The sequence below is a fragment of the Chrysochloris asiatica genome, unplaced genomic scaffold (genome assembly GCF_000296735.1).
Source record: "Chrysochloris asiatica unplaced genomic scaffold, ChrAsi1.0 scaffold00060, whole genome shotgun sequence".
Lineage (NCBI taxonomy): Eukaryota > Metazoa > Chordata > Mammalia > Afrosoricida > Chrysochloridae > Chrysochloris > Chrysochloris asiatica.
The window spans coordinates 7,139,028-7,154,482 of NW_006408578.1; positions in this window are offsets into that span (position 1 = coordinate 7,139,028).

The window sequence follows — 15,455 nt, forward strand, 5'->3', positions numbered from 1 at the left end:
ATATCTGTATGCCTCTAAAGAAAACCAGTTAATACAACTATTATTCAAATTTCCTCACCAACCAGCAAAGCCAGTGATAAAATAAATAAAAATTGAACAATTCTACCAACTTCTTCAGTCTGGAATTGATCAAACATGCAATCAAACTGATTTATTAATAGTAGCTGGAAAGCAAAAGTTGGAAACAAAGAGGAGAGATTGGTAGTTTCAAAATATGACCTTGGTAGTAGAAATGATGTTGGAGGTCACATGATAGAATTTTGAAAGACCAACAACTTATTCATTGAAAAATACCTTCTTTTTTCAATAACATAGATGTTGACTATACACATGGACCTCACACAGGAAGCAAATTGGCTACATCTGTGGAAAGAGATGGTAGTACAGTTCAGCCAAAATAAGTCTAGGGGCTGACTGTGGAACAGACCACCAATTGATCATATGCAAGTTCAGGTTGAAGCTGAGAATACTAAAGCAAGTTTGAGAGAGTCAAAATTTGACCTTGAGTATAGCCCACCTGAATTTAGAAATGATCTCACGAACAGATTTGAAGCATTGGACACTAAACACTGAAGACCAGAGGAATTGTGAAATGACATTAAAAATATCATACATAAAGAAAGAAAAAGGTCATGAAAAAAAAAAATTTGGAAAGAAAGAAAATACCAAAATGGATGTTTTCAGAAGAGACTCTGAAACTTGCTCTTGAATGCAGAGAAGCTAAATCATCTGGAAAAAATGAGAAAGTAAATGAACTGGACAGAAAATAGCAAAGGACAGCTTGAGAAGACAAAGTATTACAATGAAAGGTACAAACACCTGGAATTAGAAAACCAAAAGGGAAGAACATGCTCAGCATTTCTCAAGCAGAAAGAATTGAAGAAAAAAAATTCAAGCATAGATTTGCACTGTGGCATTGTAGGACAAGCACTGAACTGCTGACTACAAGGTTGGCAGTTTAAACCCACAAACTGCTCCTCAGAAATCCTATATAGGGTTGCTATAAGTCAACTCAACAGCACTTAGCAACAACAATATGGGCAAATTTTTAAACAATGCAGGAAGTATCCAAAAAAGATGGAAAGAACGCATGAGTCACTGAACCTAAAAGAATTGACCAACATTCAACCATCATAGGAGGTAGCATATGATCAAGAATTGATGGTAGTAAAGGAGGAAATCCAAGCTGCGCTGAAGACATTAGCAAAAAAGAAGGCTCCAGGAAGAGATGAGATACTGATCTAAATGTTTCAAGGAAATGATGCAGCACTAGAAGCACTCACCAGTCTGTGCCATGAAATTTGGAAGACTACTTGGCCACCCAACTGGAAGCGATTTATATTTGTACCCATTCTTAACAAAGGTGACCCTACCAAATGTGGAAATTACCAAACAATATCATTAATACCACACACAAGTAAAATTTTGCTGTAGATATTTCAAAAACGGTTATAATAGCACATTGACAGGGAACTGCCAGAAATTTAAGCCAGATTCAGAAAAGGACATGAAATGAAAGATTATCATTGCTGATAATCTTGGCTAAAAACAAAGAATACCAGGTAGATGTTGTGTTTTATTGACTATTCAAAGACATTTGACTGTGTGGATCCTCATAAACAATGGATAACATTGTAAAGAATGAATGACAATTTCAGAACACTGAATTGTGCTCATGAGGCACTTGTACATAGACCAAGAGGAAATTGTTCAAACAGAACAAGAAAATATACTGTCTGGTTTACAATCAGGAACGTATGTGCTATGGTTGTATCCTTTGACCTTTCTTATCAATCTGTATGTTGAAGACATCATCCGAGAAGATGAACTATATGAAGACGAATTGGAGGATTGGAGGAAGACTTATTAACAACCTGCAATATTCAAATGTCACAACTTTGCTTGCTGAAAGCGAAGAGGACTTGAAGTACTTGCTAATGAAGGTCAAAGAATACAGCCTTCAGTATAGATTACAACTCAATGTAAAGACAACAAAAATCTTCACCACAGGACCAATAAACACCATGATAATGAGGGAAAAGACTGAAGTTTTCAAGGATTTCATTTCACTTGGATCCACAATCAACACTCACAGAAGCAGCAGTCAAGAAATCAAACGACATATTGCACTAAGCAAATCTGCTGCAAAAGATTTCTTTAAAGTATTAAAGAGCAAGGATGTCACCTTTAGAAGTAAAGTGCACCTGATTCAAGCCATGGTATTTTCTATCACCTCTTAGCGTAGTGGTTACGAATCGGGTTGTGAACGGCTAGGTCAGCAGTTCGAAACTACCAGTGGTTCTGCGGGAGAAAGATGAGATGTTCTGCTCCCGTAAATATTTACAGCCTCGGAAACCCTGTGCAGGGTCGCTGTGAGTCGGAACCGACTCCACGGCACTAAACAACAACAATTTATGCATGTGAAAGTTGGACAATGAATGAGGAAGACTGGAGAACTGATACATTTGAAATACGGTGTTGGAGAAAGTATTGAAAGAACCACAGACTGCCAAAAGAATGAACAAATTTGTCTTGGAAGACGTATAGCCAGAACGCTCTTTAGAAGTAAGAATGGTGATACTTTATCTCTCATACTTTGGACGTGTCATCAGAAAGGACCAGTCCCTGGAGAAATACATCATGCTTGGTAAATAAGAGGGTCAGCAAAAAAGAGGAAGATCCCCAAGTCTACGGATTGGCACAGAGGATGCTACAGTGGGATCAAACATAACAATGATTGTGAGGATGAGGCAGGGCCGGGCAGTGTGTTGTTCTGCTCTGCATACACACAGTATGAGTCCGATCTGACTAGACAGTACCTAACAACATGAGTTGGAGTTGAGTTGTGGCTTTAGTATTGGGCTTGGGTCGCTCTGCCTGGAAGTCCTCCTGGAGATACATGCTAGGCTCCCTCTCTCTCTCATTCAGCTCTCAGGTCACATGGCACCTTATCAGGGTGACCCTTCTTTATCAGACTGCATAAAATAGAAACCTCCCCATCTGGGCACACCCCATCACCTGTACCTGAACTTAGCACCACCTGAGGAGGTAATTAACTGTTTGTTTATCGGCCATGTTCTCCCTCTGGGATGTCAGCTCTGTGGAAACAGTGTTTTGTTTGGTTCCCTGCTATATCTGTATCTGCTTACACAGTTGTTAGGTGCTTGGCTAATAACTGGCAGGTTGTTGGTTAGAACCCACCAGCCACTCTGAGGGAGAAAGATGTGGCAGTTTGATTCTTGGATCCACAATCAACACTCATGGAAGCAGCAGTCAAGAAATCAAATGACATACTGCACTAGGCAAATCTGCTGCAAAAGACTTTATAATATAAAGATTATAGTCTTGGAAACTCAATGGGCTGTTCTGACTTGCCCTATAAGGGTCTGAGTTGGAATTGACTTGAAGGCAGTGGATTTTTTTTTTTTTTTTTTATAGCTGTAGCACAGACTTGTCACTTTATGTGCTGTTGCTTTGATTCTGACTCAGCAGTCCTATAGAGACCGGGTTCACAGGGTTTCCTAAGTTGTAATCATCACAGGAACAGATAATCAAGTCTTTGCTGTCATGGAGCCACTAGGTAGGTTCGAACTGCCAACCTTTCTGTTAGCAGTGCAGTGCTAACCAAGTTGTTGTACCACCAGCGCTCCTGGTACAGAGTTGTCTCAACAAATAGTCACTGATGAACAAGTGAGTGAATGAATACATGGATGAGAGTGGGTGAGGACAGTGAATGAATGAATGAATGAATAATTGAGTGTGGCGCTGTAAGATCAGCACTGGACTGCGAACCACAAGGTCGGCAGTTCTAACCCACCAGCTGCTCCTCAGAAACCTATACAGGGTCACTATGAGTCAGAACCAACTCGATGACACTTAGCAACAACAGCAAGCATCATCAGGTGCTTTCTTCCAGCACTTTCTCTGCGCAAGGACGCCTGTTCAGAAGAGAGGGGTCTGATGACCTGCTAGCAAAGGGTGGTCTAGAAAAGAATAAGGAGGCCGTGAGGGGAAGACGAGCAGAGCAGCAAGGCGAACAGGCACAGATGCCAAGGCCTGCAAGCTGATCACTTGGAGTGCAGTGGGGGATTCATCATGAGGAGAAACAGTGAGAGGAGGATGTCATCAAACTGCACACAGATAGGCAGGAAGCATGCCAGCTGTTCCTTGTAAAAGGCCAGAAGCCAGCCCACTCCTGTCCCCCACCCCAGAGCCGTGCATACTGTAAGCAAAGCAGACAGCTCCTCAGGAAATTTTCAGGGGTCAGCTCCAGTATTTGAATAATGGTCTGCTTGAAAAACAGAGTTTGACTGGACTCGGCAAGGAGCCCTGGTGGTGTGGTAGATTATGAGTTGGACTGCTAACCCAAAGTTCAGCTGTCCAAATCCACCAGCCACTCCGAGGGAGAAAGATAAAGCTTTCTGCTCCAGTAAAGATGTAAAGCCTTAGAAACCCTGTACAGGGCTGCTATGAATTGGAACCGACACGATGGTACTTAACAGCAACAATAACAACTAGACTCAGCAGAACAAAGAATATTTTTGATCTGAGTATTTTTCCAAGGAAATGTTATGAGTTACTTGCTCCAGCCATAGGAAGCCCACAGCAAGGTCTCATTAGTGCCAGGCCTGTGCTTTAAGGCCAAGGCCGGGAGAATGACTTAGCTGAGACGTAGGATGGATAGGGAAAAGATTCTTTACATACAACAATTAACACCTCCAACTATAAAATTCCAGGGACACCCAGTTTAAGGTGAGCTGCTCTCATCTGTATCCTATTTGCTCTCTGCTGAGTGATTTTTTTGGTGTGGTGCTGTGGGTTAATGTGCCAGACTGCAAAGCCATTCGAACTGCAAGGTCGGTGGTTCAAGCTCACCACCTGCTCCTTGGAAACCTATACAGCGTCGCTATGGATTGGAATCACAACAAAAGTGATTTTTTTTTTTTTTTTTCCCCTTAACAGCATAGAAGTGCTAGTTGTCTCAACTAGTTCCTATTTGAGTTCTCCCTAGCTTGGGTTTGACCTCTCTTGAGGATATTTGAAATGCAAATAAATGTGCATGAGATTGGTCTTCATCAGAGGTAGATAGATAGATAGATAGACAGATAGATAGATAGATAGATAGTTGTTAGTGTTAAGTACTGTCAAGTCAGTTCCAACTCACAGTGACCCTGCATAGTGTTTCTGAGGAATGGCTGGTGAATTTGAATGGCCGACCTTGTGGTTCAAACTGACCTTGTGGTTGAGTGCTAATACTACAGTACCACACCAGGACTATACATAGACAGATGGGTTTACATGACTATGGGTCCAGCAAGTACAAAATCTGTATATCAAGTGACAGGGTGGAATCAGTGGGCCAGGCAGTGGGCCCAATAGTCAAGCATGATGTCTGTTCATCTTCTGGAGGCAGAATCCTTCTTCCTCAGAAAACCTCAGGTTTTGTTCTTAAGGCCTTCAACTGATTGGATGAAACCTATCACACCATGGCACGTCATCTGCATGACTTAAAGCCAGTTGATATGCAATGCTAATCACATCAACAATGCATCCTGATAACAATATTTAGACTAATGTTTAACGAAACTACCTGATACCACAGACAAGCCAAGTTGACACATAAAATCAACCATCAGAATCCTCAAAATGTAAACTCAACCCAAAGGTTAGTACATTTTGACAGTCCATATTTTGGAATACAAAGACACAAAGACATGTAAAGATATGAACTAAATCCACAGCAGCAAGTATTGTAGGATATACAGTGTTAACACCACTTTACAAAATAGTCTTAGCCATCTCCTTGTAAGTAATAAATTTAGGCAAAATATAGAGAGCAAAATATTTAGAAGTAGTAGCATAGTGGTTACGAATCAGGCTGCGAACCGCAAGGTCAGCAGTTCGAAACTACCAACTGTTCCACTGGAGAAAGATGAGGTGTTCTGCTCCCGTAAAGATTTACAGCCTCAGAAACCCTGTACAGAGTCGTTATGAGTAGGAACCTATGAGTAGGAACTGACTCCACGGCACACAGACACATACACACACAGTACTGGGATTGGGGTTATACAAGTTCGCTTTCTGAAGTATCATTGTCAATCCTGGATATTTTTAAATGAACTTATATTGCCTTGGTGATTGAAAACAGCACTTAAAAACACTTTGCCAGGTTCAGAACATCTTTTAGTCTTCTGCTCATGTTTGTGTGTGTGCGTGCACACGCCCATGTGCCCATGTGTGTGGTGGAAGGGAACATTGGAAGGAGGAGTGCGGAGTTCCTATGAAAATTAAACAGTAGAAATATGTTTTTAACATAGTCTCAGCTTAAAAGGAAAAGATCATTCTCCTTCAGAAGGCTTAACTTTCCATTGTTCTTGTTTTATTTGTGCATTCAGTTTACTCTTTAATAAAAAGTTGCCAAAAATAAACCACAAAGTACTTTTGTAGGAAATGTGAGAACCAGTAACACACCTAAGGCAGTCCTTTCTCTGCAGCGTGGGAACAGTCACAAAACAATGAGCAAGTGACATAAATTAGAGAAGTGATCACTGGAGTTCAGAGACGGGGCAGGACCAAAAGGGTTGTGGTCGTGTAGTAGAGGCAGAAGTACTTCCAATGGCTACAACTGCAGCCCGGCTGGCTGGGTTCGAATCCCAGCTTTACCAGCTGTGAGATCTTTACCTTTCTTTTTCTTTGTGAGAGAAAAAAGAGTAACAACAGTCCAAACCCCACTGAGTTATTTCGAGGGCTGTTGTTGTTAGCAGCTGCCAAGTCAAATCAACTCCTGGAACCCCAATCGAGAACATGATCACTGGTCTGCTTGCGCCTTGTTGTGGCCACTGTGTATTTTGAGTACCTTCCATCCAAGGGCCTCTTCCAGCATGATCTCACATGGTGTTCAACTGTGATCCATAGGTTTTCATCAGCGAATTTTTGAAAATAGATTGCCAGACCGTTCTTCCTAGTCTGTCTTAGCCTGAAAGCTCTGCCAAAACCTATTCACCATGGGTGACCCTGCTGGTGTTTGAAATCCTACTGGTATAATTTCCAGCATCACAGCAACCCACAAGCCACCACATGACGACAAACAGGTGGTGGATTTTGAAGGTTGTGTTGGTCCATATTTGCAAAGCACATAAAGCAGTGTCTGACACATTGAATGGTCAGTGATCCTGGTGTGGCTCTGCCAGTTAATGGCAAAGCCATTTGAACTGCAAGGTCGGCGGTTCAAGCTCACCAGTCACTCCTCAGAAGCCCTATACAGGGTCTCTCTAGGTGGGAACCAACTCGACGGCACTTCACAACAACAACAAACGCCTTGTTGTTTCTTGTTAAGTTTCATTGAGTCAGGTCTGATTCATAGCAACCCCGTATAGGGTTTCCGAGGTGTGGCTGGTGAGTTTGAACCACCAACCTTGCAGTTCAAACCAACCTTGCAGTCCAGCGTATTAGCCCACATCACCACATCAGGACTACTTGGGTATGGTCTAATTAACTTCACAAAGAAAATCTTGTGTCCAAATAGAATCACATTCACAGGTATTAAGCTTAGGATTCCAACATGTATTTTGGGGGAACACAATTTAATCTATGTTGGTGGTAGTGGTTATGTGCTGTAGAGTCGGCTCTGACTCATAGCAACCCTGTACAGGGTCTCCGAGGTTGTAAATCTTTACAGGAGCAGAAAGCCTCATCGTTCTCCTGTGGACCTGCTGGTAGTTCTGAACTGTTGACCAGGAGATTAGCAGCCTGATTCATAATCACTACGCTACCAGAGATCCTTTAATCCATGTTACTAGGTGATAAAGCTAAACAGACAGGTTAAAGTGTGTAAAAGAAATACAAGGAGGATATGTGAAAGTTGACTCTTCCTTGTTATTACGTACACCAACCAGCACATCAGTTACTAGTCAAAAGTATTTTCTCCACCCTTACTTGTTCCCCAACAATGAAGAAGACAGACACAGGCCCTGCCAGCGTAGAACATTTTTCAGGTGAATTTAGAGCCAGAAAACCACTGGAATCACTTGCTTCACTGTGTTGATTTGTGCCACACCCAGGTATTGAGGTAGTTACCTCACTGTGACTCAATGAATAGGAGAAAAAGTCCTTATACCACCCTTGAAGTAGTCAAGTCTTGATTGCCTTTACTAAGGAGGTATCCCAGCAATAGAGTTGGGCAATTAAACTGTGCTTATTTTACATCTAAATTAAACAAATTTTATTGTTTGCATATCCAGTGTATACCTTTCACTCCATCTGCTTGGGTTTCTGATTATCTTCCAACCCCATCTCTCCTTCCCAACTTGCAAAGGGTCATAGAGGCCCAAGGGAGAAAGCAGAAGCAGCTAAGTGTCAGGTTATGCAGAATTCATTCTAAGTAGTCCCTTGGCACTGGATTGGCATGACTTCAGCAAACACCTCGCTGTGCTTACCCTATAAAATCAATGAAAATGGTCCCTGAGACACTCAGGTTTTTGCTTACTACCCCTGACCACACTGAAGGGTCCTTGTAAGAGCCAATATTCAATCTTGTAAACTCTGGAGAATTCAGACAGGAAGGCAGACATTTCATAGCTATGCAAGATTTATGTGCAATGGGGTGTTATGTGGAAAGTGCCAAAACAGGTAGTAGTTAACATTTAAAAATTATAGTCATTAGTTGGTCCAAAAGGGTATCATTCACTTCAAGACTCCAATGGCCATGGAGTGATCTGGGAGTTAAGTCTCCAGGGAAGTGCTAAAAATGCAGACAGGAGTCATTACAGAAAGGAAAAATAAGTTCCTTGTAGGAGAAGCTGCTAATTGCAGCTCATTTCCAAGACAATAAATAAGGAAGACTGAAGAAGAATTGGTGCATTTGAATCATAATGCTGATGAAGAATATTGAATATAATACCATGGACTGCCCAAAGCATGAAGATATCTGTCTTGGAAGACATACAGCCAGAATGTTCCTTAGAAGTGAGAATGGTATGTTTTCATCTGATGTACTATTAACATGTTATCAGGAGAGAGCAGCCCCTGGAAAAAGACATTATGCTTGGTAAAGTAAAAGAGTCAGAGAAAAAGAGGAAGAGCCTCAATGAAATGGATTCGCACAGTGGTTGCAACCATGGGTTCAAACAATGCAACCATTGTGAAGGTGGTACAGCACAGGCAGTGTTTTGTGTGGAATCAGAAGTGACTTCCAGTCGGACAGGACCTAACAACAGCATTAGCTCAACAGTCTGTCATGTTTGCAAGAAAGCACAGAACTTTTGAGTGATGGGGAGGGCCATGGAGACCCTTAAGAAGACAGATCTGAATCCAGTAGACCTGATAATTCCTTTATTATGACAACCCATTTCAGAGGGGACTGCACTGGGAGAGTTGTCCAATTTCCTTTCTCCAAGAGTCTTATCAGCAATAAGATTTATAAGACATTTTTATGTTGCTATGTTATCCAAAATTCAGCCATATAATCATGTTTGCAGGCACATCATACTACACTGCCTAAGTTTCAAACATTTCTTAGGCATTGGATGATTACAATAGAAAGGAATGCTATTCTTATCCCACCATCAGTAAGGTTTTGTCATCCTTAATCCCAGAAACTAAATCACTGGGCACTTCTGAGACTGACTTAAATCATAATTGATGTCCACTGCCTTTTTAGACCACTATGATTTGAACCAGGCAAACCCAGGAGGAAGGATCAAGGCTGCCCTGACAAGGAAAGACTCATAATTTGGCCAGTCATCTAGTAAGTTTATTACAATGACCTTTCCATTTATACGTTTTTATACAGCTTTCCTCTTGAAATAACACTCCATCCTTACTGTTCAAAAGAATGAAAACCAGGTTGCTGTTGCTGTTTTTAATTGTCTTATGTGGTAAAAATATGACAGTGCTTCAGAAAGTCCGTGGATTAAATAAATGAAAAGATAATGAGTATTGTATGAGACTGCTGTTGTAAAAAGTGAAGAAAAGCTTTTCTTGCTACAATAAACATTCCATGATGGCTACTAGGGGTGGGGGAGTAGGGAAGATTTCTCACAGACTGGAGGCTAGACCCATGTTAGCACGGATGATGGAGAAGGCAATGTTCAGCAAGAGGGAGGCTGGCCTAAGGAGAAATGAGGACATGGGGAGATACAGGGAGGAATTAAAGTAAGAGTTAAAATTGTTGTTGTCGCGTTGATTCCAACTCATAATGACGTTGTATCTGGTTTCCAAGGCTGTAAGTCTTTGCCAGAGCAGAAAGCTTCATCTTTCTCCTGAGAAGTGGCTTATCCTACAGCACCACCGTGCTCCCTGCTTGGAAAAATTTACTGCATGCATGAATGACCCTTTAGCACCACTAGTTTTTCTACCTAAATCCCATTTACTTAAATTTTTTTCTTTGTCTGCCACGTATATGACCAACCTTTTTTTATTTTTTTTTAAACATTTTATTGTGAGTTGAGTGAAGGATTTTACATTCCACAAAACATATATTTTGCTTCATCTCAATGATTGCAATCCGCTCCATGTAACAATAGTAATTCCGCTTCCTCCACATGGTTCTCATTGCCATTCTACTCTCCTTCTCAGCCCCTCCCAACTTTGCTCTTAGGTAAATGTCACCACTTTGATCTTGAATAGTTGACCATTCCCTGGTGAGCTTACCTTACTAGTGTTGCTATCCCTGCTATATACCTAGCTACTGCTTGGCTGAAAACTGGGTCATGACGGTGAGCTCTGTTCCAAGATATGAAGGGTGGCAGAGAGCCAAATTTTTAGATTCCTCCAGTCTCCTTATGGCCAGTAAGACCAATGAATTTTTCATTGCAAAAACGTTTTTTAAGCAACGTAAAAAATGACTATACTATGGACCTCAAAAGATGTAAGACAGTCAGTCACGGCCCAGAGATGCTTCTGGAAGAACCATCGCGGTGGCCGCCCAAGGAGAACCCCAAGTGCAGTTCAAACTCGTATTGCTTGGTGTTGGCGGTACTGAAAAACACTACGTTTTTGAAACATCATCTGACTGATGAATTTCAGCAAAAAATGTTGTATCATCTGCATATGAGTATTCCTGAACACTTAATTGTGCTCATTTAATGTAGATGGACCAAGAGGCAGGTGTTCAAACAGAACATGGGAACACTGAATGGTTTAAAATTAAGAAAGTTGTGCGACAGAGTTGTTTTCTTCCACCATACTTATTCAACCTGGAAACCCTGTACAGGGTCGCTATGGGTCGGACCCGACTCGACGGCACTTAAAAACAACTACAACAATGCTGAGCAAATAATATGAGAAGCTGAGTTATATGAAGAAAAATGTGGCATCAGGATTGGAGGAAGACTCATTAACAAACCTGTGATATACAGATGATCCAACCTTGCTTGTTGAAAGTAAAGAGGATATAACATACTTACTGATGAAGATCAAAGAGCACAGCCTTCTGTATGGGTTGCACCTCAATGTAAAGAAAACAAAAATTCTCACCACTGGACCAATAAATAACATTCATATAAATGGAGAAAAGATCGAAGTTGTCAAAGACTTCATTTTGCTTGGATCCACCATCAACACTCATGGAAGCAGCAGTCAAAAAACTCAAACAACGTACTGCATTAGGCAAATCTGCTGCACAAGACCTTTTTAGTGTTGAAGAGCAAAGATGTCAGTCTGAGGACTAAGGTGCGGCACCTAACAACAACGAAAGTAGTGTGTGACAGTTTATTTATGCCATGTTCTAGAACCCCTAAGTCTGTTTCTATTTGGTCATTGATGATCTTTATCATTCTAGATTTCACATTTAGCTCTTTAACTCACACTGAGTTTATTTTTGTATATGGTGTGAGATATGGGTCTTCTTTCATTTTTCTGCAAAAGGATTTGCAGTTTTGCCAGCACTATTTATTGAAGAGATTATCTCTTCCCTATTTAGTGTGTTTTGGACCTCTGTCAAAAATTAACTGACTGTATGTGGATGGATTTATTTCTACGTTCTCAATTCTGTTCCAATGATCTACTGAGTTACATTCATATTGTTATACAAATACTAGGCTGTGGTTATGTAGCCTGTAGGTACTGTGGTTTTGAGATCAGGAAACAAAAAACCTCCAACTTTTTTCTTCTTATCTGTCTGAGTTTTATATGTTGATCTTTTACTCTTCCAGTTTGCAGTGGATTTAATCCTATACATAGGAAATCTCAAAAACTCAGCAAAAAAAAAAAATTATTGGAGCTCATAGGAAGATTCAGAAAACTGAATCAATGACATTCCGTGTAATTATCAATAGGTATGAAACGATTGCTGCATACTGTTATGCGATTTTTTTGTGTGTGGGACTGCTGGTTTCTTTGTACCACAGAGTCTTCTGTGCTGAGTTCACATTGCTTGCATATTATCTTGTCAATTTCTTCATTGCTGTTGTTTAAATGTTTACTAGATCTTTATGGTTTTCCTTTTCTTGATTTTATGTGAAGTTATATTAATTCTCTTTTTTAAAAAATACTATTTATTCATCTTTACATCTCTATTGTTTATTTTAATACATGAAAGCAGTAGGAATTTAAGAAATGTTTTTTGAATGAATACATGAGAACATTGTTTTAGTGTGTTGGGTTTAAACTTGTATATAACCCACGAGCATCATTCTATATTAGGAAGGACCAGTCTTTGGAGAAGGATATCATGCTTAGTAAAGTCAGTAAAAAAGAGAAGGCTCTTCAGTAACATGGATTGACACAGTGGCTGCAACAGTGTCAGTAATAACATGACAATTGTGAGGAAGGTGCAGGATGAGACAGTGTTTTGTTTTATTGCATGTGCGGTTTTTATGAGTCAGAACTGTCTTGATGGTACCTAACAACAATAACATCACCCTATAATTTTGTTAGTATAAAATACTTTCTGTTGCATGTCATGGAAATTGGGATGGGGTTAGGAAACAATGTGATAAATTCTCAAGTTTTTTTTTTTGAATTGTTATTAAGTGTCATAGACTTGGTTTTCACCCATAGTGACCCTGTATAGGGCTTCTGAGGAGCAGCTGGTGAGCTTGAACTGCTGACCTTGTGGTTTAAACCAACTTTGCAGTCCAGCACATTAATCCACAGTGTCTTTTATAAATATAAATAAATTTTATACAGAGGCTACCATGTAATTTATTTATTTATTTCCTAGGTTAAAACAGTTTGTTTTATCTTGAAATCTAATTGACTTCCTTGCCATTTGGAAGTTTTGTAACTAAAATTTTTCTTCTTTTTGCTTTATTATAAATCAGTATCTCTTGTTTCCTACTTTCAGTCTTGTGGATTTGTTTTACTTTGGATACATCTATAGCTGAATTGAATTCTAGTGTTGGTTCTCCGTCCAAAGGATTCCCATTAGTATTTTTTGTAAAGTTGGCCTGTTTATTACAAATTCCTTTGTTGTTGTTAAGGACTGTGGAGTCAGTTCTTACCCATAGTGACCCTACACAGAATTTCCAAGGCTGTGAATCTTTACAGGAGCAGAAAGCCTCATCTTTCTCCCGTGGAATGGTAGTTTTGAACTGCCAACCTTGAGGTTAGCAGCCCGATTTGTAACCACTACGCTACCAAATTCCTTTAACTTCTGTTTATTTAGAAATATTCTATCAATTCCTCTTTTAAAATACCTAATATATATGAGTTCTTTCTAATTTTACTTTATCAAAATGACATTTTAGAAAAGAATTTGGTCTTTTTTGATTTTACTTATTATAACACCAACCACTACTCTTTTGCTAGCTATGCTTTAAACCCTACCACTTACAATGGAATTTGAAGTTTCACTTCTCTATCTAAGGGAACTTTAGGAAACAGATGAAGAAAAGAAAGTTTGAAATTAGGGATATTTTTCTTTACCCTTCAAATTCTACCATGTAGATCTACGAGGCATTAGCCAATTCCATCTCTAACTAGGACATCTTGATCTAGCCACTAAGCTGTGCCATCACAGAAAGGCATTTAGCAGGAAGAGCTGGTTTTCTTTCAAAGCAGTGCAAGAGCACTTCTGAGGAATGCTGGGCGATTTGCTTTCTTCGGTGGAAAGAAACAGGATGTTCCTGCAATAATTGTGGTTATTGGCTACCTTTGAGTCAGCCCCAACTCTTGGCGACCCCAAGCACAACAGAACGAAATGCTGCCAGTCCTGTATCATCCCCATGATCTCTTGCGGCTCAGACCTTTGTGATCCACAGGGTTTGCACTAACTGATTTTGAGAAATCACCAGACATTTCTTCCTAGTCTGTCTTAGTTTAAAACCTTTACCTGGCATGTACCAAAATTCTAGACTCCCAGAAGGAAATCAAGCATTTAGCGTAAACCATGCAGTTTGCACAAACCCTTACAGCAGAGTGAGTCTCTCTTATCAGGGAATGGTAAGATTCCAGGTCCTCAGGCTCTAGCCAAGGCCAACCTGCAAGTTGGCATTTCTATGGAGAGTAGTCTCAAGCCTGTTGGAATAATGCTTTTGTGCACCACCTCATTGGACTGATACATATTAAACGAGGTAATACATATCTACTGCTTGCAAAGTGCCTCACGCTGGGAAACCCTAAAAAATGTTAGCCATTACTATCAAATGGAAAAATAAAATGTTGAGATTTAGAATGATTACAGAGGCAAGGTTAGCCCAACTGGGATCTGAATTCACATCTCTCTATTTAAATAGTTCATTCTAGCATGGACAACCACCACTTGTCTGTCAGTTTGTCCTACTGGGGTGGCTTGTGAGTTGCTGTGATTCTGAAAGCTATGCCATCAGTATTTTACAGCAGGGTCACCCAAGGTGAACAGGCTTCAGATGAGCTACCAAAGGAAGACAGACTAGAAAGAAGGAGTGACGAACTACTTCCAAACATTTAGTCACTGAAAACCTTATGAATGGCAGAGAAACACTGTTAGATACAGTGGCAGAAAATGAGACCCTTAGGTTGGAAGGCACTCAAAATATGACTGGGGAAGAGCTTCCTCCTCAAAGTAGAGTTGACCATGATGATGCGAATGGAGTAAAGCCTGTGGGAATAAAGCCCACGGGACCTTCATTTGCTGATGGGGCACAACTCAAATGGAAGAGAAACAGCTGTAAACATCCATTGAAAATCAGAACATGGAATGTACGAAGTATGAATCTAGGAAAATTGGAAGTTCTCAAAAATGAAGTGGAACACATAAACATCAATATCTTAGGTATTAGTGACCTGAAATGGACTGTTATTGGCCATTGTTACTCTGACAACCACATGGTTTACTATGTCAGACATGACAAATTGAAGAGGAATGGTGTTGCCTTCATCGTCAAAAAGAACATACCAAGATCAGTCATGATGTACAACGCTGTCTGTGATAGGATAATATCCATGTGCCTACAGGGAAGATCAGTTAATACCACTATTATTCAAATTTATGCACCAACCACTAAAGCCAGTGAGGATGAAATAGAAGAATTCTA